Source organism: Haliotis cracherodii, unplaced genomic scaffold, assembly GCF_022045235.1.
Source record: "Haliotis cracherodii isolate W230 unplaced genomic scaffold, xgHalCrac1.p SCAF_7, whole genome shotgun sequence".
Lineage (NCBI taxonomy): Eukaryota > Metazoa > Mollusca > Gastropoda > Lepetellida > Haliotidae > Haliotis > Haliotis cracherodii.
In genome coordinates, this window is record NW_027266330.1 from 62,981,443 (window position 1) to 63,001,291 (window position 19,849).

Genomic DNA, 19,849 nt, shown 5'->3' on the forward strand with positions numbered 1-19,849 from the left:
TCGTTTGTTGTTGTGGTTCTAAACATAAAAAAGGTGGCGGTGGTGGTGAAGGGAGGGAGGGAGGGTGGTGGTGGTGAAGGGAGAGGAGGAAGGGAGGGAGGGAGGGAGGAGACGGGTTCATGGTTTGGGTGGGAGGGTCGTCAAATCAAAGGATGAGAGTTGTCTTTTGGGTGAGATGGGTGGCCCTGAAAAGGGCCGTTTTGATGCTTACATGCAAGTGCACGCAACGGTGCAAAGGCACGGGTGGACATTCATCTGTCTCCTCACAGTACACCTACCGGTGTGCGTTAACCGCCGCACGTAGGTGTCCTTGAGGATGGTCTTACAGTACACACATTCGAAAGTTCCATCCCGTGCCCTTGTGCCAAGGGCGTACACAGGCAGACTCCCTTGGCATGTACCGCATTGCCATGGTGGAGGCAATGGTGGTGATGTTGAAATTAGTTCTACATCCCAGTTTTCTGATTTTTCAGTTATGATGTTGTTGTTGCTGCTGCTCATGGTGATGATTTCTTTTTAAATCAATTTTACAAGTGACACTGATCCACTCGAATCCACTCTTGTTTTATAGGAGAGGTACTGACACCCTGCTTCTTGGTTGGTTCCCCAGGCCGCAGCGCACTGATTGGTTCGTTCCGTTGCCTGGCCAGCACCTCGGTTTTCCAAAACGACCCGACCCCTGTGTTTCTTTTCCATAGGAAATGGATTTTACCATGGGAGAGAAAACACAACTCGACTCGGGTGCTGTCTTCTGATTGGTCGGTGCTGTCTTCTGATTGGTCGACCACCCAGGCTTCGGATTGGTCCAATTTCGATACTGTTTTGGGGGAAGGGTTGTCCATCCATCAGACGTTCAGTCCCTCTTGGAGCACAAACGTTAATCAGACACACACCGCTATCATGCCAAGCAACCAAAGTACGCCCTATCGTTTGGAGAGGAAGATACCACCCGTTCCAGGCAGTTAAGAACTGCTAACCATACCTATCGTTTGACTTTCAACCCAGACTACTTGGACACCGTACCACCGGACCGCGTTCCCATGGAACTGCCAGCTTTATTTGACAGAGTGATCGGTGACTTTTACCAACCGATGTCAGGCCAGAAGGGAGATCGTATTGGTCTAGGTATCGATCATCCCGCTTTGAACACCCCCATACGGATTCCCTTTCGTCGCTTTGAAGATCTCCATGGGCTAGATATTTTGCATGCCGTGGAAAAAGTCCAACAGTCCAACAAAGCCCTGAACATCGATGCCATCATGGTTGTGACTTTAGTACACGTCGCAGATCCTGACAGGCTAGGATCGAACAATGGTGGTCACCATCTGAAAAACGTGATTGGACTCGAAGCCTTTTTAACACGCAAACAGTGCATTGTACAGATCAAGAACGAAGATCAATCCTGTTTGGCACGGGCCCTGGTGGTGGCACAACATTCTGCCCAGAAGCCCCACCCTCTGACCCAAGAATGGTCCGCCCAGCGAAAGAGACTGACGAGAACGGATCGCGTCGACGCTCAAGGCATATGGGCACGGGACTTGTTTCGACACCTTGGCCTGCCTGAAGGTCCCTGTCAAGGCTTGTACGACCTCGCACGCGTGGGACGGGCCTTGGTCCCCCTGAATTATCAACTGAAAGTCTACAGTCAAGAGGTGGGTCAGAGACTGTTGTACACGTGCGATGAGGCTCTACCCCACGCCACCATACTGCATTTATATCATCATGATCACCACTATGATGTCATCACTTCCATGCCCGCTTTTTACGGGTCTAACCATTACTGCGAACGCTGCGACCAACGTTACGATCATCCCGAAAAACATCCCTGGACCAAGGAATACCGCTGTCACCGTTGCCTCCACTCTAGCTATTGCGGACCCAAGGAGGAGCACGGGATCCCTTGCTTGACATGTCAACGTTGGTTCCCCAATCAACAGTGTTACACTCAACATCTCCAACCCCCGTCAGAGGGAAAACCCAGCGCCTGTCAATCGATTCACAGGTGTCCGGCCTGTTTTCAGCTGGTCCGTGTCTTGGAGACCCCCATGGTTCATCATGAGTGCTCCGATGAAGAACATCCCTGCTTGGTGTGCCGAGAACCCATGACCCCAGACCATCGCTGTTACATGACGCCTCTCCGTGGAGAAAACGAGGAAGAGGAGGAAGAGGGGGAGGAAGAGATGGAGGAAGATGGGGAAGAGGAACAACATCACGTACGAGACGACGTCCAATATGCGTTCTACGATTTTGAATGTATGCAAGACACAGGGGAACACATTCCAAATTTGTGCGTGGTGCAACTGGGATGTGGACGGTGCATCAGTGAAGTGAGCAAGGACTTGTGCGAACACTGTCCATGGAGAGAAGAAGGGTATGGTCCCAGCCGTGAGATCGTGTTTCAAGGTCCCACCACGCGACATGATGTGTGCGTGTGGTTGACCACGCTGGCTGAAAAACCCAAGAAGAACAAGGACCAAGAGGAAGAGGAGGGCAGCACACGCAAGGGGACAACAGTCCACCTGGGGGAAAAAAGAAAACGGGATGACTCCCCCTCAAGCAACCACGCTTCCAAACGACATGCATCACCCCGGCAGGAGGTGGAAGTGGAGAAAACAAAGAAGCCAAAGAACAAGAACATCACCACGACAGTCCAGAAGGAGGATCGCATTTATGTGATGGCCCATAATGCACGATCCTATGATTTACACTTGATCCTAAAGGGCTTGTTCCCCCTTCTGGTGAAACTCCCCATCAAGATACGACATGGTCAACAGATTCTGCAGGTGACCCTGGGACGACTGTGTTTCGAAGACAGCTTAAATTTCATACCTTACCCCCTGAAAGCATTTCCCAAGAGCTTTGGGCTGAAAGAACTGAAGAAAGGGTATTTTCCGCACTTTTTCAATACCGAAGCCAACCAGACCTACAGTGGTGTCTATCCACCAGCCGACATGTACGATCCCGATGGCATGTCTCCCGCGGAACGTACAGTCTTCCTCCAGTGGCATACCCAAAAAGTGCAAGAAGGAGCCTTGTTCGACTTACAAGGAGAACTTTTAGCCTACTGCCAGAGCGATGTGGACATTTTGAGACGGGGATGTGCTGACTTCAGACAGAACGCCATCAACTCGGTTGGCATGGATCCCTTTGTAGAAGTGATGACAGCTGCTGCGTTCACCATGAAATCCTTCCGAAAACACGACCTGAAACCCAATACCATCGCCATTCTTCCACCTCAAGGCTACCAGCCCAAGAGAAACTATTCCCAAGCCTGTATGCACTGGCTCCAATATCTGATGGAAAGGGACCCCCATCTGCACCTCCAGCACGCCAGGAATGGTGGTGAAAAAGAGTTCACCTGTGGAGAGGGCCAACATCGGTACAGTGTGGATGGCTACGATCCAGCGACAGGCACCGTCTACGAATTCCTGGGCTGTTTCTGGCATGGGTGCCAGGCCTGTCACAAGACCCAACGTGGAGAACCGCATCCCGTCCTGGGCACGTCATTGGGAGCCCGTTACACCGACACCCACTACCGTTTGAGTCTCTTGAGTCAACACCCTGAGGTGAAACGGATCGTCACCCTGTGGGAGCACGAGTTTACACAAATGCAACGGGGGGACTCTGCTCTGCGTGCTTTCTTGCAGGGACCCCACTGTATCCACGTCCCCGGGCCGCTCAACCCTCGCGACGCCTTCTATGGAGGGCGCACCAATCCCGACACCCAGCAAGTGGGACTCTTTGACACTTACATCGATGGGCATTTCAAGGAGAAGCTCGAAGCCAGCGGATACCCCGAGGGATGTACGAATCACGACGCTTACATCCAGGAGATTTACGACAAGGAAGGCATTGAGTTGGACAAGGAGCGCATCGAAAAAAATCCAGGACGCTGCACGATTGCCAAGATGCAACTGAATTCGCTCTGGGGCAAGTTTGGACAACGGGTAGACTACAGTCAGAACGTCTATATGAACGATCCTGTACAGTACCTTACCTTGTGGAGGGATGAACGCAATACCATCGAGGATGTCACCGTTGTCAATGAACACATGGTACCGGTGGAAGTGACCTATACCCTGCAGAAAGAATTCCAAACCCCTCATTCTCATTTCAATGTCGCCATCGCTGCTTGGGTCACCGCCCAAGCACGTCTCAAGCTGTACAAGACTCTTGCTCTGGTGGGTCGCAGGGTCTTGTACTTTGACATGGACAGCGTCGTTTACATTCACTATGGCTATGAGTTAATGAACCCCAGACCTGATGGAACGCGCACGACCTGCAAAGTGCGAGGGTTCACTTTGAATTACCGAAACCAACAACATCTCAACTTTGACACCATGAAAGGTCTGATACTGGGACAGCGGTTTGGATTACCCTCATCAGATCATTCGAAAAGGACCTTGGCACGAAAATGCTCTTGTGAGTCGACCCACCCGAAAAGACTATCGTACCGTGTACGACAACCGACGTCTCGTCTACGACGAAACCACAGGGCTGCCTGTAGACACGCTCCCCTTTGGGTACAGAGATGACTTTCTATAAAATGATATACCATTGGGGTTTCATATCGACGGATCGAAACTGAATCGACATGAACCCCTATAGAAAAAAAACGGACGAAATCTGACCAATCCGAAGTCTGGGTTGTCAACCAATCAGAGGCCGCGCTCGGACCAGGGTGGGCTCTGATTGGTCGAACCGAGGTTGAGCTTTCTCTCTCACGCTACAAGCCTAACCCTATGGAAAAGAAACACAAGGGTCGGTCCGGTTTGGAAAAATTGAAGCTCAGGCCAGACACCAAAACGGACCAATCGGAAAGCAGGACCTCCGTGTCTTTTAATACGTCCAACGCTCTCCGGTCATCACTTTTCACTGAACGGACCAAGCAACAACATCGTCCCTCTGATTGATGTTCCTCACGTTGTGTTGGTTGTTGGCGTTTTATCTGGAAGAAACACGTGTTTGGAGAGAGTACCATCAAGTGTTGACACACATCCGTGAAGACTTGGAAAGAAGAAACAACGAACAGAAAATCCGGACAACATCATGTTGACACGGTTGAATGCCAAGACACGGAGCGACACGAGTGGTAAAAGAACCAGGGGAGATGAGAACGGTGACATGACTGCTGACATTTGGGGTGATGTGTACGACATGTTGTGTGCCAAGATAAAGGCTGACGACGCGTACGCCAAGTTACGTTCAAAGATGCGGAAACTGACTGAATCCCAGAAAGTAGCACCGGTGAAGACGATAAAGAAGACCCAGAAGAAAAAAACAAGCAAACCCACAGCAGCAGCAGCTGCAACAGCGGCAACACCCACCACCACCACCACCACCACCACCACCCCCCACCCCAGCAACAACAGCAGCAGCAGCAGCGGCAGGCACTGAAACGAAAGGGACATCCTTTTTGAAACCTGCAACACCTGCAACGCCTGCAAAAAGACGATCCCGGAAGAAATTATCTCTGAAGATCTCTCATCAAGAACAACTGTAAGTACCATTCAGTACTTCTTTGTCTCAGTCATTCTTGATGTGATGTTGATCTTCATGATGATGATGCCTATGTTGATGATGACTATACCTATTCATATGATGAACTGACTCTGTCCTATGATTGACAGGATCCCTGATGTCAGTTCAGCCCAGTCCGTGCTAGAACAGTGGTGGGAACAAACCCCTCGGGAGCCCACCTATTCACCGAAAGCACCTGTGACGCTGCCGACGGGTGACAGTGAAGACCATGAAGCGCTCAAGCTGGCCACCCTCCCTTCCATGGATCTGGATACGCTCCCCCTGCTTGATGCTTCTTGGTCACCAGCCTCACCGGAAGATGTCTTCTCCTCAGGTATGCCCATGGTTTGCGACCGTGACAACGTTGACCTGGATCCTTATGGAGAAGCTCAACTCACTCCCCTACAACGCGAATGTAGTGTTTGCCGACACAACAACATGTTAAGATACATCAGCTGCAACAGCGGACAAGTGATGTGTCATGTTTGTTGTATGGAGCTCATAGACTGTACTTGTATGTTGACCTATGACAAGTATGATGACATCCCTATCACAACTGAGGATCACATCTTATGGTGATCCTCATCTTCACTCGAAGAACTTTACAACACTAAGCTGCAACCGTAGTCAAGTGATGTGCCATGTCTGTTTCAGGGAGGTCATAGACTGTACTTGTTTAACGGATGGACCTCTCGCATGTTTGAGGGTGGACCGCATCTTATGGGATTGAAGATAGAAGAGCTTGAAGAGGAAAGAGGAAAACGTTGCCCCATTGTTGTAGGGACATGCAAAGCACTCCCTCCGCCATTGTCTTTTCGTATTTCCAATGTATCTCGTTGTGATTGGTTTTTTTCATTATTAAACAGTGATTGATTGAACTGACTCTTTGTGTCTTGATTGATCTCAACTCCAATAGAGTACCGAACCGAAGGTAGAGGTTGAGTTGAGATGTCGTCTACGCTGTCTGTCTGTCTGTCTACCTGTGCGTCTGTCATGTCCGTGCACACCAAAGTGTAAAATAAAAATAAAAATAGATAAACGACAAAGGTCATGCTTGAAAGATCAGCTGCCTGGTGTCCATCATGCCAGGTCACATCACCACATCCCCGTGTGTCATGTCGTGTGTCATGTATCATGCCGCGTGTCAGTCAACCCAAACACAGGATGACGTCACGTGATGAGGTGAAGGAGGAGGAGGTGGAGGTCATGACCTTCCGTTGAAGGGAAGTAGGGTGGAGAGTTTCATAAAATCAGGCGAACCCTCAGACCTTCGTTCAGTGAAGTCACAGTCATCATGGAGCAAAGACGGTCTATGAATGCCATGTCATCCTCCCGAGATGTTGTCCCCGATTCCGAGTGGGTGTCTGAAAAGGTGGGAGGACAAGAAACGAGAAAACGTCCCCTGTTTAGGGACGACACCCTCTTGATGGACGACACATTGCGACTCAGTGACATTCTGGAGGGACCTTTTCCTTCTTACACCTTGTGTCATCCTTCTCATCCTCACTATGATTCATTTCAAGAACGTTTGAGGTCTTTTAAAACGTGGCCTAAACAGATGACCCAGACCCCGTATGACATGGCCATGGCTGGCTATTTCTATCCAGGACGAGGTGACTGTGTTACCTGTTATTGCTGTGGTGTGGCACTCCGCCAATGGGAAGCCACAGACAAACCCTGGAAAGAACATCTGAAGCACGTCAAAGTCCCCTGCGAATACTTGTGTGTGTTTTGTCCTGATGGAGAAGTGAACGAAAAATACAGACGCTTGGTGTCCCAAGAAGCATGGAAGGGAAGAGTCGAGTGTCTTGTTCACCCCAAGTGACAAAGTTTCTTTTTTCAAAGTGTACAGACGTTCATACCCTCGTGGTCAACCCCGTGGTCACCACCCCACCTCGTGTTCACAAAAAATCACAGGGACGCCCCTAATCCTGTGACTTTTTGTTTTGTTGTGTTGGTTCATGTGAGCGGGGGATTAAAAAAAAAGTTGAACCCATAGTCGTGTTATGTGGTCTGTAGGATGAAGAAAAACAAATGTACACCCAAATAAAAAAAACGGATCGAAATCTGACCAATCAGAGGTTTGGGTTGTCGACCAATCATAGACCGTGCTCGGGTCATGCCGGACTCTGAATGGTCGAACCAGTGTTGTGCTTTCTCTCCCATGGTAAAATCCATTTCCTATGGAAAAGAAACACAGGGGTCGGTCCGTTTTGGAAAACCGAGGTGCAGACCAGGCACCGAAACAAACCAATCGGGGGTGCGGCCTGGGGAACCAATCAGGAACCAGGGTGTCAGTGGCTCTCATAAAAAACAAAACAAGAGCGAAGCCACTCACACACACACTGCATTCTATGAAACCAATCATGCCAGCTCGATACAGTTGTATGAAGTGCCAGACCAACAGTCACAGTTACCTGTACTGCCCTGAAGTGACATGCCTCGAGTGTAACACTCAAGGTCACCGTCACTATGTCCGTCCGAAGATGACCAGTCAAGAGAAGCAGAACCTGGGCCCCTGTTACAACTGTCAAGACATGGGTCATTTTGCTGCAGATTGCCCAGAACCCAGTCGAAAGAAGACACCCCAGCGTCCCTGTTACAACTGCCAACTCGTGGGTCATTTCGCTGCAGATTGCCCAGAACCCAGTCGAAAGAAAACGCCAGCAACACCGTCAACGTCGACACCCGTGACACCCGTGACAGCCGTGACACCCGTGACACAAGTGCTTCATCTCATAGAAGACATGCACACCGATGTCCTCGACCTAAAAGAATGCATCGCACAACTCCATGCGGGCATCACACCTCGTGTAGAGAAAAGAAAACGGGTCAGAAGCCTCTCAAGAAAACACGCTTCAAAGCGCCGACGACACCTTCAGTCCGAGGATGAGATGGAAGTAGAGGATGAAGAAGATAGATCATCTGAACAAAGTGACAAACGCATGAGGGGCATGCTGATCCACTGTTTTTACCAGCGTCCCATCGTTTCCAGTTTTTCCAGTTTTTCCAGTGTTCCAGTGTTCCAGTTTTTTTTCCAACGGCCCTTTTCAGGGCCACCCATCTCCCCCAAAAGACAACTCTCATCCTTTGCTTTGAAGACCCTCCCACCCAAACCATGAACCCGTCTCCTCCCTCCCTCCCTCCTCTCCCTCCCTCCTCTCCCTCCCTTCACCACCACCACCCTCCCTCCCTCCCTTCACCACCACCGCCACCTTTTCTATGTTTAGAACCACAACAACAAACGATTTTTGACGCGCTTCTTTCAATGTCGATCCCGTTCACCTTTTACGTGCGCTTCTCCGGGTTTTCCCCTCCTCCTCCCCGGAAACGGAGGCGACGCCCTCTTGGAGGCGTGCGCCACCGGACACGGAAGCGACGCCCTCTTGGAGGTGCGCGCGCCACCGGAAACGGATGCGACGCCATCTTGGATGCGTGCGCCACCGGAAACGGAAGTCACGTGACCGGAAGTGACATCACAGAGGTCACGTGATCCTCTCGACCAATCAGAAGCCAGGAGCGGTCCTCGGGTACTGTACACAACTACTGGGGTGGAATAGGTCTTCAGCAACCAATGCTTGCCGTAAAAGGCGACTAACTGGATCGGGTGGTCAGGCTCGCTGACTCGTTTGATGCAAGTCATCGATCTCAATTGCGTGGACCTATCCTCATGATGTCAATGACTGGATTGTCTGGTCCAGTCTCGATCATTTACAGACCGCTGTCATATAGCTGGAATATTGCTGAGTGCGGCGTTAAACCAACAAACAAACTTAATCTAGCTACGTTAACAATGGTTAGCTCTGTCTGTTTAATCTCTATTGTTTAATTGCTAAGTATACAGGGGTGCTATGCTCTTACCTTGCCAGCCAGCGACGTTGCATTATGTGGAGATGTTGCACTTAACACAGGGACAGCAGGTGAAGAAAGAGACATACATGTTTAAAAGCTAATATCAAATCAGAATTGAAATCATTTAACACAAACTTGAAGAAAGAAGTAGATGAACTATGGTGCAGGACTGAGAACTAATCAGACTTACTACAACAGATTAACACACTTACTCATGAACTCGACAGACATGAGCAGTAATGCAGTAGAAATAACATGATATTCTACGGTATGTCAGAGAAGGAGGATCTCCTTATATGTAAGAAGTATGTCTGTGATATACTCAACGACACAGCCGGGGAAGAGGACCCACCACTCACATCTGATGCTGTCATAGCAGCACATCGCCTGGGCTCTACAGGAAAAACATCAGCCAGACAAATGATAGTGAAGTGTATATGTCCAGAAGATAAGTCACAGGCGGTCAGCCTGAGACATTACCTGAAAAGCATTGGGTATGGCATCTCTAACGACAATTCAATGAAACAAAGAGAAACTTTACAGAAACTGAAAGAAATGGGTTATTATAAGGACGGCGAGCTCATCGTCAAAGACGCTGACGAATCGTCTGCTAGCCAGCCAGATAGTCTGACAGACAGACTGGTACCAACATACGCCTTGTTTGTTTGTTTGTTTTTTGTTTAACACTGCACTCATCAATATTTCAGCTGTATGATGGATGAGCATCGATCCCTCCATCGATCCCTCCCTCCTCTCCCCTCCCTCCACGCAATTGGGATATGATAATATGCAACAACCAAGTCAGCGAGCCTGACCACCGATCCCGTTAGTCGCTTCTTACCAAAAGCATAGTCGCCTTTTTCGTCAAGCATGGGTTGCTGAAGACCTATTGTACCCCGGATCTTCACGGGTACATATGCTTTGACTACAAGGGCACAGTAATATGGAGGATGGTCCGAATAATAACAGATAGGGGCGTTCGTCTTGTATTATAGCCCTGTATTGCGATATTTATGGACTGTGTTCTAAGTTGTGCGATACAGTTTTCGTACACGAGTCCCTTCCAGCAAATCATCACATTGCAGGACTCACTGAGACATGGCACTATCACACTTCTATTGAAGATAAGAACCCCAAGGAAGTCTCCTTGTAAAATGAACAAAGAACTTAGTAAAAATGTTGAATATCACTTCATTCAAAATAATGGTATGCGTATGAGTAAAAATAATAGGGAATATTTTCATTACAATTTAGTTTAGTAACATGACGATCGTTGAGTCGCATCATCATTTTAGAAAATTCCCTCTGTAGTAGCATTATAGATATATAAATCTGACTCCAGTTGAGTTGCGGCAGAACTGTTATTACTTATAAAAAAATATATCATAGAAGCATTGATTGGCTCCAGGTGGTGGTGAGCTAGAGTCAATTCAGCTTAATCTCATGACGATCATTGAATTACATCATCATTTTCACATAAAAAATCCCTCTGTAGTAGCAGTATAGGTATAGAAATCTGGCTCCAGTGGAAGTGAGCCAGAATCCCCATTACCTATACCACTTAAATATACCACTGAGTGGGGATTTTGATGCCAGAGCCGGTACAGAGTTTGATTACATTTTATATGATATTTCAAGTCACGTTGGTTTGGGCCATTGCTCATATATACATGATACCCGTTATACATCACGACATGATGACAAACAGATGTTGGCGTTCATTGCTGTATCTCAATACCATCATATGGAGATATGTTTCAGATGCAGGTGCGGGTCTTTACATTTGTCTCAGCAGTGGGTACAAGTGCCATTAATTACATTATTACTTCACGCTCTTTGGTCAAACTGTTTCATGAGTTCGATGCCGTCATAGTGTGATTGTTTACATGGACGATGTAGGGTTCAGTCACTGGACATTCACGCTACTCCCTGTGAGGATGGTCACGAAGCAAGGTAAGCACGTGCCGAGGGTAATGGTCTCAGATTTAAGTAGGACAGGGACAAGGTCTGTGAACTCAGGGAGAATCTACTTTCACCTGATATATCTAGATTGCTTCATAGCTTTTGTGACAAAGTTCTTTCTTATATTGATAATGCAGTAACATCTCTTACAAATGCAATATGTCAAGCTGCATAGTGGATGAAACGTAAATGCAGTTTTGATAGACGAAGTTCACAACCCTGGTTTGATAAAAAGTGCACATTTCTAAGATAAGAGAAGTGCAGATTTGGAGATTTGTGCATTTTAATGATGAACCATTGCTACGAAAATACTTGCATGCCAGAAACAAGTACAGTTGCACTGTAAAACCTGTAACAAGAAATTTCTACGAATCTATAAATGATAAATTATTTACAAATCTGAGTAACTCATGATTGTTGTGGAGCACAATGTGCAGGCATTTTTCATCTAGCAACGCTATTCGGCACAAAGCAATGGACTCGCGGTATACACACTTCAAATATATGTTTCAGCATACCACTACATATAATGGCAGATTTCATTCTTTTGACCATGATATCAAGCCTAATTATACTTGAGTCTCCTGTAACAAGAGAGGAGGTTTGTACAGCAATTACAGAACTAAAATCATCTAAGAATGCTGGACCTGATCATATCATAGCAGAATGTTTGAGGTTCTCACGGGATATTTTAGTTAACGTTATTCAGTTGTTATTCAATGTTCTGTTTGATCTCGGTGGCGGTATGATTGTCATTTTCAGTGTTGATTATGTTGATATATTGATCTTCTCAATACACTTTACTTCATGCATGTATGTTTCGTTGTTTTTGAGCAAGAATGATTTCAAACTCTGGTAAAGTTTCTTTTGGACGTCAGTTTATATAGACTTCTCAAAACGCTTTTGACTTAATAGGGAAAATTATGGTACATTTTTAAGGCTAAGAGGGTCAGGAAGTAAAATGTTAAAATCAATCCAAACTCTCAATAAAAGTGTTAAAGCATGTGTCAAATTTAATAATATGTTTTCAACATGTATTGATTGTCTTCTGGGTTTACGACAAGGCCTTCTGTTTTCAATTCTTATCAATGAATTATCTTATGAAACCGAAACATGTGGCGTATCAGGACTCAGCTTCATCCTGAACTTGCACAGCTGTTTCTTCTGTTATTGCTGATGATGTTGTGTTTATCTCTGATACACTTTTTAGTTTACAGAAGAACGTTGATGTCCTGAAATACTTTTGTTTGGGAATTGTTTGACGGTATATATGAAACAACCTTAACGGTAATAGGTTTTTACAAATGGTGGAAGATTGTCGAAATATGAAAAAATGGTTCTGTAATGGCCTACAATTGAATGTGTTTCCTGGTATAGATATCTAGATATTGTATACAGGAGGTCATTAGTATGGACCTAGCACATAGGAAATGTTTGTTTGGAGGCTAAACTATTATTATTTGGTATATCGTTGACCACTCACGATGTTTAAGCCGTTACCTTTTGATGTCTTCTTAAAGATTTATTTACACCAAAGTTTGTCGTATTTTATTATATTGTGGAAATGTGGGGACTGAATGTTGTTAAGGAAATTAAAGTTGTACATTTAGTAGCTTGTCTTATGTGTCAGCACATGTTGTGCGAGGCGAATGTGGCAGATATCCATTGAATATTTATATCATCGAAAGGTCTGTGGAATACTGGTGTAAAATATTCAAAAGTCAATTGAGTGTTAACCCTCTGGATGCCGATTTTTTTTTCTGATGCACACAGATCGGAAAAGTGAGGGTTGTGCGAGAATTGCGCTCACGCGGCACTGGATTTACCTCTGGCTATAAAATTACGCAGAGGAGGAGAATATTAAATTTCCTATTTGATGGTGTAAAGTAAACTGCAAATATTGAACCGGTTTTAAAAAAATACACTTCTAAGTGTTGCCCGAGAATTTTTTCTGCCTTGAAAAACAGTAAATTTCTCCGCTTTTTATCGTACACTGATAAAAGTATTGTGCTACGATTTTTTTTATTTACTAGCTTTACGGAATCTGTGAGCAAACAAATTACTGCCTAATATCTGAATGACATAACTATATACCAAATGGAGTTATATGCGTATGTATAACGACAAACATGCAATGCCAAAAATAGCTTGCCATAAATGACGAAAACTGATTTTTCTCTATGACGTCAACAGGCGACAGAGAGGTTACACACGTACAAAGAAAAGGGGGCATAACTCCGCTAAGCTTAGCACTAGTTTATTGTATCTCAGGTCACTTGGTGAGAATTAGCTGTGGGTAAGGATAATATATTTTCGTGGTGTTTTGTTCACGGGGAACCAAACTATTCCAACACAAATATCGATAAAGAAACTGTATACGTGTAGTTGTAAAAAAAAACCATAAGAAATGATGAAATCGTGCTTCATAAAAAAGAGGTAATAGAGAAATGGATGGCCCTATCTAACCTATAACTTAGTCCTTAGATTCCAACATTCTCCTGAATGTGTAAGTGTAATTTGACTAATGTTGCAACATTATTAATGGAGCACTAGCCTTATCATCAAATGTAATGAAATACCGAAAAAATAACGCCGTTCTATTTGACGTCATGGCTGGTTTTATGTCTTTCATAACGTCGGAGAAAGATGACTCTGGTATTTTGATTAATATATATCTCCTCTAATTTTCGTTCATGATATGGAAAATCTCGATGTATAAAACGGAATTTGACGCTTTTTCGACACAACATAAAATGACTGCTTTCACCAATTAAATAATGTCTTGAATATGTAAACAATTAGCTAGTTTATCGTGTTTCTTAATTGGACAAGACACGCACCTGCTTGGCATCAATGTACGTAATGAAATACCCAAAAGAATATTTCAAAACAACCAAATTATATTCAATATTGGACAGATATTGTTATTATTTCTCTTCATCTCATCTCAGAATTACACACTAAAAGATGCAAAGAAAGCTCTATTGGTATAGAATTGTCAGGATAATCGTATACAGTTGAACCAACAGCTAGGGTACTTGGCATGGGTTTTATTTTTATACATTTTACAATTCCTGGAGAAATAAAGTGAACAGTTTAATATCCTGTGATCACAATATTAAAAAAAGAATGAACACATTGATTGTATAATGCAAAACGAGAGGAATAATTCGTAAATTGTTTGTGGCTAACACGCACCTGGCGAATCGGTAGATATCACTGCTCTGTGTATCAAACGACCCAAAAAAACCAATTCCAAGACCAAGACAATTCTTTCAGAAATGTGTGCATATCTTATCTTTGGTGTTCGCGTATTTTCCAAAACATTCGAAACGATTCTCGGGTTATTGGAGACGTTTTGGAATGATCATTGGTGATTTCATAAAAGACAGATACCCGTGATCACTAATATGCTATTTTTGAAATTCATTTCTCCGAGTAAATATCCTAAATTTAGATTTCAAAACATGCTGTAAATAACGCCGTGAGTGGTGATTTAGTAATGTGTAAAAAATGGCGACATTTACGATGTACCTAATTTTCAGAGGTCACTTTCAGTAATTTTGCTTGGCCTAAAATGCCGGTGGATGATATCACAGAACAGGGAATTTCCCACCTTATTCAAAACTGTGACGTATTTGTGTGGGTGGTGTATTTTGAATTGTATTCGACTTCTAAGTGAGGGTTGTAGAGGAAGGACATATATGTCCCTCTGGCATCCAGGGGGTTAAGTCAAAAATTGTTATTTCATGCCTATTAAACAGGAGGTAATGGTTGTAGAAGTTGGGCATCTAGGATTAAGCGTACATTACGGGTCAATGAATTTGTATTTGTTTGGCAAGAACAGATGGTATCAAGACTGGCATGTGCAGAGCTAAGTTTGATTTGATAAGTGGATTTCTGAGACAATATTGCTTTTTTCATGTTTTGAACGTAGAAATATGTTGCAGTCGAAATCGGGGGTATTAGTGAGCTCACTTTTTGCCTAGGTTAAGGCTATTTTGGTTGTTGAATCACATATCCACCAAGTCAACTGATTGAAACATAGACATGCTCTTGTTCAGATTAGATCGGGTTGCCATAAACTACGAATAGAAACTGTCAAGTATGTTGGAGAAGCGAAATTCTGTAATATCTGTGAACTGTCATAATAAGGTATGTAATAAGTTGACACATTTGTTTTACATTACATTAAAACTTAAGGAATATCCCATAATCCACCAATTATTAATGCTTATGCTATCACCACACGTGGCCATCTTAAAACATTTACAAGTTATTATATATTATATACATAAAAAGCACAGTAAAGTTCTAACTCCCAGGCACAATATAGTAATAATTAAATAAGTGGAGTAAGATTGAACACAGTTTTAATAGGCTAGCGCTTTCAACTCGTACCACGTACGAGTCTCATCAGGCCATAACTGAATAACGGACATGAAGTAGTAACATATAGTTACGTGACGTCATAACATTTAGGAAACTATGACGTCACAATACCAAGGTGACAATGGACAAATAACTTACGCCTTTACATTTAACTTAGGCGCGTATTTATGAATGAAATGCTGCTCTTTTTGAAACAATGTAGGTTCATGATCAAAATTTAGCTTGACATCAGCCCTATGACACAGCAGCAGCTGTGCGATATCGGAGTATCCCTTCTCTGATGCCAGATGCAGAGGCGTCTGTAAGGAGTAATTTACAGCGTTCACATCAGCTTTAACAACAATTTTATAGTGTCAAATACCCCATTTGATACTGCCTGCTGCATCAACAACACTGACGTCGACATCACATCCCAGCAACATCTGGACAAAGCAGGGGCACGGGTGGCCCAGTCGTCTAAGGCGCCGCGATTCGCTGTGTAGAGTTGCGTCCCTTGGGCACGCCAAAAACCTATGATTGTGGGTTCGAATCCCGGTTCGCCCCGATTATGTTTCTTGGTTTGTCAGCACCATACCCGTGCTCGTGGGTTTCACCGAAGGCTGGAATTTCCTCTGCTTGCATCTAAATGCAAAAGTTTCATTTTTGCATCAAAAGCATAAACATCAGCTTTGTTCTCGAACAAAAGCTGAACGGTGTGAATAATCCCCAAGGATACGGCCAGATGCAGTGCGTCTGTCTAGGGGCATCTACAGCATCAACAGAAGCCTCGAGCTGCGGGAACATCTTAACCTCCAAGTTAAGCTCCTCCAAGATTTGTCGCTGCCAGGTGTAATGGCGTCTGACCATCATCATTAGCAGCATCAACATCAGCTATATGATCCAGCAACATCTCAAGCGTGGAAGTACCTCCATAGTTCTCTGTAGCTAGATGTAATGGCGTTTGAAGGTAGTAATCAACAGCATTGACGTCAGCTTCATGATCCAGCAACATCTCAAGCGTGGAAGTACCTCCATAGTTCTCTGTAGCTAGATGTAATGGCGTCTGAAGGTAGCAATCAACAGCACTGACGTCAGCTTCATGATCCAGCAACATCTCAAGCGTGGAAGTACCTCCATAGTTCTCTGTAGCTAGATGTAATAGCGTCTGAAGGTAGCAATCAACAGCACTGACGTCAGCTTCATGATCCAGCAGCAACTTGACTGTGGCACTATCTCCCCGGCGTACTGCAGGGTATAATGGCGTCTGATGTGACACGTCCACAGCACTGACGTCAGCTTCATCATCGAGCAACTTCAGAACATCGAGCTTCTCTGTCTCCCCTGGACGGTGCCAGATGTAATAGGGTTTGCTTTTCATCGTCAATAACAATGGTAGCGATGCTGTTATCAAACGTATGAACAGGTGCTTGGACTGATGCCAGACATAACACCGTTATCCCAGCATCAATAGCTTCTACAGCATCCGAGGGATTTGATTGGCTAACCAGGTAATATTGCTGATTATTCCTCCCCCAATAAAAGGAATATGGTTTCCTGATTGGCTGATAATAATAAGCGAGATATTTTGCATGATTGCCCTGAGCGAGGTGCCTGAATTCGTATGGTTGCCCTGCGCGAGGTGCCTGAATTCGTATGGTTGCCTTGAGCGAGGTGCCTGAATTCGTATGGTTGCCTTGAGCGAGGTGCCTGAATTCGTATGGTTGCCTTGAGCGAGGTGCCTGAATTCGTATGGTTGCCTTCAGTTTTGTGTGTTTATGATTAAATAAGCAGTCTATGAATGATAATGATTGACGTATATATTTTAATAACAGGCTTCAATATGTTTTTGACTTTATGGTGTTATAAACGTAAAAAACGGTATCCCACTTTTCGAAAATCCGATTTTGAACATCGGCTGATACGGTCATACCTCAATACACGTCAAATAATGTATTGAAGTAAATTCTTAAATGAACAATTCTACCATGACTTGAGTAAATACTTGATTCTGATTTGTTAATTAGATTTCCGTCTGAAATTTCACATCTGTTTTCAAAGATGGATTAAGTGATGAAGAGCTCAACCTTACGGGCGATAACTCCTGGGACTGGAAGGCGAGGCCTCATCACGTACTGAAACCAAAGCCATGAGAGAGTTCAAAATAAAATTGTTAATACATGGTAGGGTGGAGATAAACCTACTGTGGTTTGAAATTAGAGATATCATAACGGATTTATACCTGCTCTAAGTCTATTTTTAAACGAAACGCGTTATAATACATCTAGTTTCAAAACACAGCAGATCTATCTCCTCAGTAGTCGTTTGTTATTACCGCCTTCAAACAACATTCGTTTACTCTAAAAGATACAATGTCTACTTTTATAATAAAATTCATTCAAAACGTTAATGGCAGAGAATACCCAGTCTCGATTATCTGCCTTAACAGCTTGAATGGAAGGAAAAGGCAAATCGTTGGCAACTTATATGAATGTATCACAGAAAATCAGTGACACCAAGTGTTCGCGCATGTTCTGCTCTGCCAGCAGCACCGGTAACTCACAGTATTTACAGTGAGTGAGTGCGTGAGTGAGTAAGGTTTTACGCCGCTTTTGGCAATATTCCAGCAATATCACGGCGGGGGACACCAGAAATGGGCTTCACACATTGTACCAATGTCGGGAATCGAACCTGGGTTTACGGCCTGACGAGCGAACGCTTTAACCACTAGGCTACCCGACCGCCCTTATTTACAGAAAAGTGTAAGTATTTGTTTATCTTCTAACGCCGCACCCACCGATACTCCTGCTATTCGACGGCGGTCTGTAAACAGTTAAAAGGAAGCATGATACTGTGGATCAGTAAGAAACAGATCGCGATCGGTGTTACGCTGAGGAGTGATGAAAGGTGCCCGATGAAGCGAACGTAAAATATTGTTTTCACTGCGTGTTCTCCAGCGCCTCTGTGCTCACTTTATGCTGCATAAAAGTGCGCCCGACTTTGTGGTACACTTATGATACCTCTAAACAATTCCAATTTTAAAGGCTTAATGGACAGATTTAATAATTATTACAGTCCATACGTAACAATTACGTCTTTTCTCACTGGGGGCGGTTGGGTAGCCCAGTGGTTTAAGTGTTCGATCGTCACGCCGAAGACCCGGGTTCCATTCCCGACATGGGTACAATGTGTGAAGCCCATTTCTGGTGTCCCCCGCCGTGATATTGCTGGAATATTGCTAAAAGCGGTTAAACCAAACTCACTCACTCACTTTTCTCACTGCAGAGCGAATTGCGTCGCCTCAGACGACTGGGCCACCCGTGCCCCAGATTGAATTATAACGCATTCGTAGTTTTTTGTGATAATCACATATAAACAGGACATGGTATATATATTCAACATTTTTACTCTAACAACATTAACGTTTATATTCAATGTTTTTGACTTTACCTTCATTTTTGTTTGTCTTTGTTGTTTAACACCGCACTTAGCAATATTCTAGCTATATGACGGCGGTCTGTAAATAATCGAGTCTGGACCAGACAATCCTGGATTGACAGCATGTACGTCGATCTACACAATTGGGATAGGATGACATGCATCAACCAAGTTAGCGAGCCTGACCATCAGATCCCGTTTGTCGCCTCTTATGGCATGTATCGACCTTTTTCACACTTTCGCCATCTTGGATCGAAAACGAGGCTTGGAGAGCATAGCTCCATGCAGTGTGAGTCGCATCAGCTGATAGGGAACAGACAGCATGTTGTGCATTTCACTGCTGGACATTTAAAAAAAACCAAGCGTATCCTCTGTATCTAATACAGACGATATTTCAGTTCACATTTTATCCTGAGTTCCAACTAAAATATGCCTGTAATACACTGGAATTAGCATTTTGCTGTCAGGATCCCGGAAGTGAATCGAAAGGTGCATTTCGAGATACGTATTTCAGAAATAGATTGTTTCACCATAACCTCGTCGGCATATAGGTACAATGTGACAGTACATTCAATGAAAAGTTTTGTATCGTAAATGAACCACATAACATGAAACACGGGTCACAGTACTTTTGCAAATTTGCTCGGTCAATGCGTGGCTTGGCGAACTCGAGATCGTCGATCATGTTTATTTCACGTTTCATAGTGGT

General features: G+C 44.5%; 1 pseudogene; it reads right to left on the bottom strand.

Moving 5' to 3' along the window:
- Window positions 1-14,399: 14,399 nt before the first annotated feature.
- On the bottom strand, window positions 14,400-19,825 carry LOC139449077 (receptor-interacting serine/threonine-protein kinase 4-like; annotated as a pseudogene).
- Window positions 19,826-19,849: the final 24 nt, after the last annotated feature.